The sequence below is a fragment of the Aphelocoma coerulescens genome, chromosome 8 (genome assembly GCF_041296385.1).
Source record: "Aphelocoma coerulescens isolate FSJ_1873_10779 chromosome 8, UR_Acoe_1.0, whole genome shotgun sequence".
NCBI lineage: Eukaryota > Metazoa > Chordata > Aves > Passeriformes > Corvidae > Aphelocoma > Aphelocoma coerulescens.
Window position 1 is genome coordinate 9,706,612 of NC_091022.1, and position 7,071 is coordinate 9,713,682.

At 39.2% G+C, this 7,071-nt stretch overlaps 1 long non-coding RNA gene across 1 annotated transcript; it reads left to right on the forward strand.

The window, feature by feature from the left end:
* The first annotated feature begins 407 nt into the window (after window positions 1–407).
* LOC138114140 (uncharacterized) lies at window positions 408–6,438 on the forward strand. The gene is made up of 3 exons (XR_011152499.1): window positions 408–502; window positions 1,356–1,521; window positions 6,133–6,438. It is a non-coding gene; the product is annotated as an uncharacterized lncRNA (long non-coding RNA).
* The last annotated feature ends 633 nt before the right edge of the window (window positions 6,439–7,071 follow it).

Genomic DNA, 7,071 nt, shown 5'->3' on the forward strand with positions numbered 1-7,071 from the left:
AGTGCATGCACAACAGAAAAAACTGCTGCCTTGAACTGACTGAAAACCCAAAAATGTGTTGCTCTTTGTTGTGGTTCCTGCCTATAATGTCTGTGCCAGTGACAACCTGATCTCCAACCACAGATCCCCCTTCCCTTCCCTTCCCTTCCCTTCCCTTCCCTTCCCTTCCCTTCCCTTCCCTTCCCTTCCCTTCCCTTCCCTTCCCTTCCCTTCCCTTCCCTTCCCTTCCCTTCCCTTCCCTTCCCTTCCCTTCCCTTCCCTTCCCTTCCCTTCCCATCTGCTCGGGGGATCCTGTGGGCACAGGGTCATTAAATCACCCCTGATGTGGCTGGCACCTGGAGGGGTTACAGCTGCCCATTAGGGACAGCCTGCAATTATACTGGATTAATTTTAGTGGGAAGGGGAACTCCTGGTCTGTGTTACAGCAATGTGTTTGGCCTCAAGAAGGAGAATAATTTGCTTGGTGATGCAATAAATAAACTTTACAGATGCTGATCTGCAGGTAACACAGTGTTCAGGCTTCAGGTGTTAGGTGCAAATTTAACTGAATTTGAGTGCCTTTAGTCTGTTGGAGATAAACACAAAACCTTCCCAGGGAATTTGATACTGTCAAATTGTCACAACACTGACTTTTGCTGGGACAATATTGAGATATGAGAACAAATATCTCATGTATGAAAAACTGAGCTCTGTGTTCAGTGTTCTGTGCAGAACTGATGTATAGTATCAGCTAGTGGAGCTCCAGAGGCAAGCAAAGAAGGAAAGCACTTTTTAAAATATTGTGTTGGTTATCTGGAATCAGTATGGTTCATTCTGTCATCCCTTTACTTTTTTAAAAAGTTATGACCTGCTGCTTTAGCAGATGGCGTTGGTGAAAATACAACTGCTTCCATGTTTGTGTTTATGACTGTATTGCATCCAGTTTTATCAGAAAATTATTTCCCTGGAAAACCATATGTTGGTCAGCTGTGAGAGGAACTACTACATAAATCTTGAAAATATTTTGTTTATAAAACAAAATATTCATAGACAGCGATTAAAACTAGAAAAAAAGCCAAACTTTTGGAGCATGGAAAATTCTGGACTCAGCTTATTGGCAGTTTAAGAATGAACAGATGAACATCCAAAAAAGATGGGCCTTGTCTGTCTGTCTGTAATAGTGGTAGTTTTCAAATAGGTATGTAAGTCCTAAATGAACATGTTTTTAGTACCTTTGCTTATGGTCAGAAGAGAAAATAATACAGGATCTGCTGTAAGAAGTGTGATTCAGAAGTGGACAGGCACCGCAGGCAGGTGAATTCAGTGCAATGGTAAAATAAGTTAGGTTTCTTTCCCCTTTATCTGTTTTTCTGCAGCTGTTTTTTCCTTCACAAGTTTGTTGTCTCACTGTGCACAAGCTTGTTGCTACAGCAGGGAAGAGAACAGCGAGGCAGCTCTGGAGTTGCTTCACCATCTGTTTCTCAGCTCTTTGTTCAAAATCCGTGAGCAGACACTCCGAACCCACGTTGTCTTCCTTCACAGGTGAGGTTATTGGGGCCTTCCCTGTTATGTCACTGTTGCTTTACTTCTAATATGTTTGCCATTTTTGTCAGTGAATTATTGCTCAGTAGAAACAGCAATTCATCAGTACAAACTGCATAAGAAAGAACAAGGGCTGCTTGAAGCCTGAGTAAAAATCAAGTTTATGTGTTTGTCTTAAGTTTCTACTAAGGTCAGTTATGTCATATTTTATGTTTAATAGAGAAAAGGGCTGGTATTTGTTAAATAGACTATTTGTATTTAACCAGTCTGGCCAGTCAAAAAATCATTATAGACTTGCTGATAAATAAAAATTGTAAAACTTTATCTTTTAATATAATATATCCACTTTGGCTTTGTTTTTTGCCTTACATTTTTAGATGTTTGTTTAGGAGTTCTTTAATGCCTTCAGGCTTTTCACAGTTTGGATAATCCTTTGTGTGTAACAGAGGATGAGAGTCAAATTATTGTTTGGTCTAAGGAAAAAATATGCCTGGTAAAATCACAACTTTCTCATTTGGTGCTAGTTCAACACAGGAAATCAGGATTTGCTGATTCCAGCCCACAGCTCATTTTTAATTCAGTTCAAAGTAAGATCTATTCCATGGCTTGATCTCCATCCTTTTCTAACGATTGTGCTGGTGCTGTGTGCTGTGCTACAAAGATTTAAAACTTTTGCTGAAGATGTTTTAGAGGTATTTGTTGGGTTGTGCAAGGCTGTCCAGGGAATGTGTGAGAACAGGGGCTGATGGGGCAGCTCAAAACATGAAGATGAAAGTAAACAGAATTAGAATTAGACAAAAAAGGAATCCATTGTTGGATGGTCTGAAGGAAAAGGGAAGTGTTTGAAGGCACAGGTGATGAGAAACTATAGAGATTCTTTCCCAGCTCCTGTGGATTAGCTATGGGATGATTTTATGGAAAAAAAAAATTGCAGTAATCTGTTGTAGACATCTGATACCTTTCTAACACTGATTGTCCAAACATGGCAAGGATGGTATCAAGCACTTTAGAAGGGTTAGAGAGATCCTTTTGTGCACAATACTCATGATTTAAAAAGATATGTCCTTTTTTTCAGCCAGATTTCTGCTTACAAACCTGCATTGAATAAGGAATGATGAAATGTAGGAGATGCATCTGTTCTGTCCTGCTTTGTTTTCACTTGAGACTGTTAAAGTTATGTTTATTGTATTCTTACCCTGTGTCTTGAGAACGAAGGCATAAACTGAGCTGACTGTATTATCCTTCAAAATGCTGTGAAAGGAGATGCAAAATAAATGCAGGTGTCATTGGCAGAGCAAGAGATATTAGAGATGAAAAGCTGGCATCTTTTGTACAGTGCTGAATGCCATGGAAATAATCAGTTTCCCGATAAAGTTTATAAGCAAGAAAGGAAATTAAACACAACACCTATTCAATGTGATGGACCTTTCTTAAAGTCACAGGTTCTGCATAAGTTGGAAGGAGATATTTAGTAAAATAAAGTAGTAAACAAGTAGCACAGAGGTCTAAAGAGGGTGAATTTGTTTCATTTTGGGTGAGAAGAAGAATCTCAGGCAGACAGATAAAATGATATATGTTGCCTAGAGCTCTTTAATTCAGTCCTGCTGTGGTAGGTTGAGTCTGCTTTGCTGTTATTAACATATGCCAGTTATTTCATTAACTGACCTTGCTAAATGCCTGGAGACATCCTGTGACACTTAATGAAGTCAAACATGGCAAACCTTCCTTATAGCTGTATAAAGCAAGTGTAGTTAACAAAGATATTTGCATACTATAATTGTTGGAGAACATTAGAACAAAGCCTTTGAAAGCACAGAGCCTACTGGTTATTGGTCTGGGGATGTGAATGGCAGCTCTGAAGCTGAAGGACTGTGTAGCTTTATGAAAAGTGAGTGAAAAATAAATGTAGTTGGTTTTATAGTCTTCTGCATATATAACATTCAGCTTTGTTAAATACTAATATTTTTCATCTGCCATTTGTGGATTTAGTTGACTGAGTTCTGTGAATATTAGTGTACCATGCATTTAAATCGACTTTAAAAATCTAAGCTTTTATTTGCTATTCAGCTTTTTAGGTTAAAGTCCAGAAAGAACATGAGGGTCACATCCAGACTGGGTTGTTTCAGCCTTCCATCATTCCAAGGCAGCTCAAATAAAACTTCCTGTGGTTTACCTAAGAACCTGCTAATTGATGTCCTTGCATTGTTGACAGCTGGGGTTTACAGAGTAGCAGCAGAACAGAAGCAGAGTGCACACACGCAGCTTACTGACCATGCACTCACTGCAGAGGAACTCTAAAGAGATTTATTTTATTTTTTTTCTCCTGTTGCTGAATTTTAATCATGTTCTGCTAGAGCAGAAACGAGCATATAGAATTAGCAGAAGTCCCTAGAGCCTAAAGAATACTATTTGAAGACTAACTAGTTTATCTTCCTTGCATAGTGGCTTTCTGTACATAGAAATTTCAGGAATGGGATGGCAAAGGTAATACTTACATAGGGGAGATGCTGAGGAGCAACTGAATCAGAGAGGGAAGAGCAAATGTGCACACACAGAACTGCAAAATGTTGTCACCATATTAGGGTGTTCTCACCACAGCTGTTTGGTTAACACAAGAGGGAATGGAATCCCTGGGAAGACGAGTGAACAGTTTTAATATTGGTATTTCTTCCCTGTGGTCACAAGAATGATTAAATTCAGCAATACATTAATGGGCTCCAAAATAGAATAGAATGGAACTGGAAGTTAGAAATTTGGGCTGGTTTAGGATGAATTAGGAAATTTTCTCCATTCCTTCAATTTGGCTCAGTTGGGAAGGAGTTAGATTTTACTTGGAGTCATCCTCACTTCTTGCTCAAGATTCCTTAGTTAATTCACTTGGGTAAATTCACACCAATAAAAAGAGTACAAAACATTATTTGCTCCCTGAATCTGAAGCCATGAAGGGTCAGGCAGTTGGAACTGGACGATTATTGGATGTCCCTTCCAGCTGAACTGTTCTACTCCCTCTCTGTGAAGTCAGCAGGGATGTAGGCATTGAACATGGACCCTGCTGGCCTCCTGTATAGGTGCTTCTCCCAAATATCAGTGATCTTTGATGAGTGATTGAACTACAGCTCAAATAGAAGGGTGTGGCACTACTTGGAATACACAGATTTGCTTAGAAAACCCCAAAGCAAAACAATTTGGTGCAAAATCATTGTTCAGGGAATACAACCTTCCTAATCTAATACAGCATTCTGCACAAGCTTTATGTATCTGAATTCATATTTGAAGGGAATAGCTCATTTTGAAAAAGCCTTGAAGAAACTGAGTGGGTGATATGAAAAGGATAAGGTACTGACAACTCTTCTCATTGTTAGGAGAAGGATTTAAGGATTTTAGCTGGGACAAATTCCTCTTACAAATTCCATGTAGAAAACTGCACCAAATAGAGCTGTTGGATAACATGTGGAATAATGTTTTCCTCCATTTTGCTTTCTCTGACTTCTTGCCTTCGCAGAAAGGAGAATTGTCACCAAAAAAAATCTTGTAGCAAACTTCATGTTTAACCTGGAAGTGTTACTTTAAAAATATATATACAAATTAATATAACAGTTAAGAATGGCAGAGCCTACTTAGTTCTGCTGAACTCCTAGAGAATTCTCTCACAGAGAATTTCTACTGGGTGCTACATTTCCCCAAACAAGGATAATGTCTGTGTCTCAGTGTTTACAGCCTTGCTGCTGCTCTACATCAGTGCCTTGCAGTTCAAAGTGCATTGTTCACGTTTGCACATTTCTTCCAATAAATTTGCTTTTTGTGATTGAATTGTTGAGCACTTCTTAAGAAATTTCTGTGTCAGGCCATCTCTTAATTCACTGCCAACTACCCACTGACAAAGTGGTTCATTTCCATTTGCATTATTGTTTCCTACATATTTTCTGACCTGTTCCCTTATGGTTGGCTGCTTATCTGCTGTGACTGAATCTTGTATCGTTTCTCAGCCATCCTCAGTTCTCTCCCAGCCTCTTCATTCTTCAAGAAAGTTTACAGCAGTACTGAATAGAATGATGTCAACTTAGGTCATGCTCTTCCTTTCATGTTACTATTTTTATTCTTGTCCTCTGATCCTTTATGGATTGCTTTTATAGGATCTGTTTTGAAAAAACCCTAATACCTTTTCTAGTCTTATTTTCTCATTTTTGACTCTAGCAGTAAACCCTTTGTGGTTTACTCATACATTTTCTAAGGCAGAAGAATTTGAATACAATAAAACTTGAACTACTTGTTGCATTCTCCTGCCATCTCCCACCCTCCAAAACATTACTTTGCTACTCCTTCACTTCTCACTTCTTTGTTCCCTGTAATCTGCCTGTATTCACATATCTATGTTTTAAAGATACCTTCTGCATTCAGATCCTGCCCTTTTGTACACAGCCTTTCAAAATGAAATATTTGTTTTTATCTGTACTGCTAAATATTTCTGTGTAAGTCATTGTTTCCTTTCTTTTTAACCTGTAACCACCTCTCTGATAATCATGTTTTATATTCTGCAAAGGATAAATGTAAATTCATCTTCCTCATTTGTCATCCTACCCTGTCTCTTGTGTCTCTCCTGTCTCTCCGTAGGTTACTCTGCGGGGTTTTTACCTTCATGCCAGAATTTCATCCACTGTTATCCCTCAGCACGATCCTGCAGCTCTTCTTTGTGCCTCCACATGTAATGCACTTGCTGAACTCAATCACAGAGTTGTTGTTGTTGCTGATGTCAGCATATCACTTGGGATCCAAAAAGGCCTTCTGAGTTTTGTTTGGAATCTGAGGCAAAATTTAAAGTAAACCTGTCCTTATGTTTAATGTTTTCTTGACATTATTTGTTGCTAGCCTTTTTTTGGGAAGTTATTTAGCAAATAAACTTCAATTTTCCAAATGTCACTTCTGTCCATTGTGATTGAACTCTGGCAAATATTTGTTCAATTTGCAGCTTTGCTCCTGCCAGAGATTGATGGAACTTTTCTGGTGCAAAGATGAAACTTCTGGTAGGCTCATATGTTCTCAGACTAGTTACAGGTTGTCAGCTGAGGCATGTTAACCCACCCCATATGCATGCTACCTGCTCAATGCCAAGACAAAATGGATTGAATTTTCTGAAAGCATCAGAGAACGGCTGTGGTAATGAATCTGAGCATTTTCACCAGCAGCAGCTTAGCCTCTTATCAGCTTTGAAGGTAAGCAGCAGATCTCCAAGCCTGGGGTGGTGATCTCGCTGTTTGCCTTCCTTCCTCCTCAGGATCCTGAACCCAGCAGTCCCATGGCCTTTTTGGCAGCATCTCCTCCAGCCAACAACACCAAATGTGTCCTGACTCTTGTCATGTGTCTGGCCATAACCAGACCAGTCATCTCAGAGGGGTATTTTATAGCCATCCCTCTACCACCTCTAACTATCACTGTTTTATACACACACACACACACACACACACACACACACACATACACACACACACACACACACATATATATATATATATGCTTTTGGCTGTGTCACAGAGGATGTATCTGGAAAGAAGT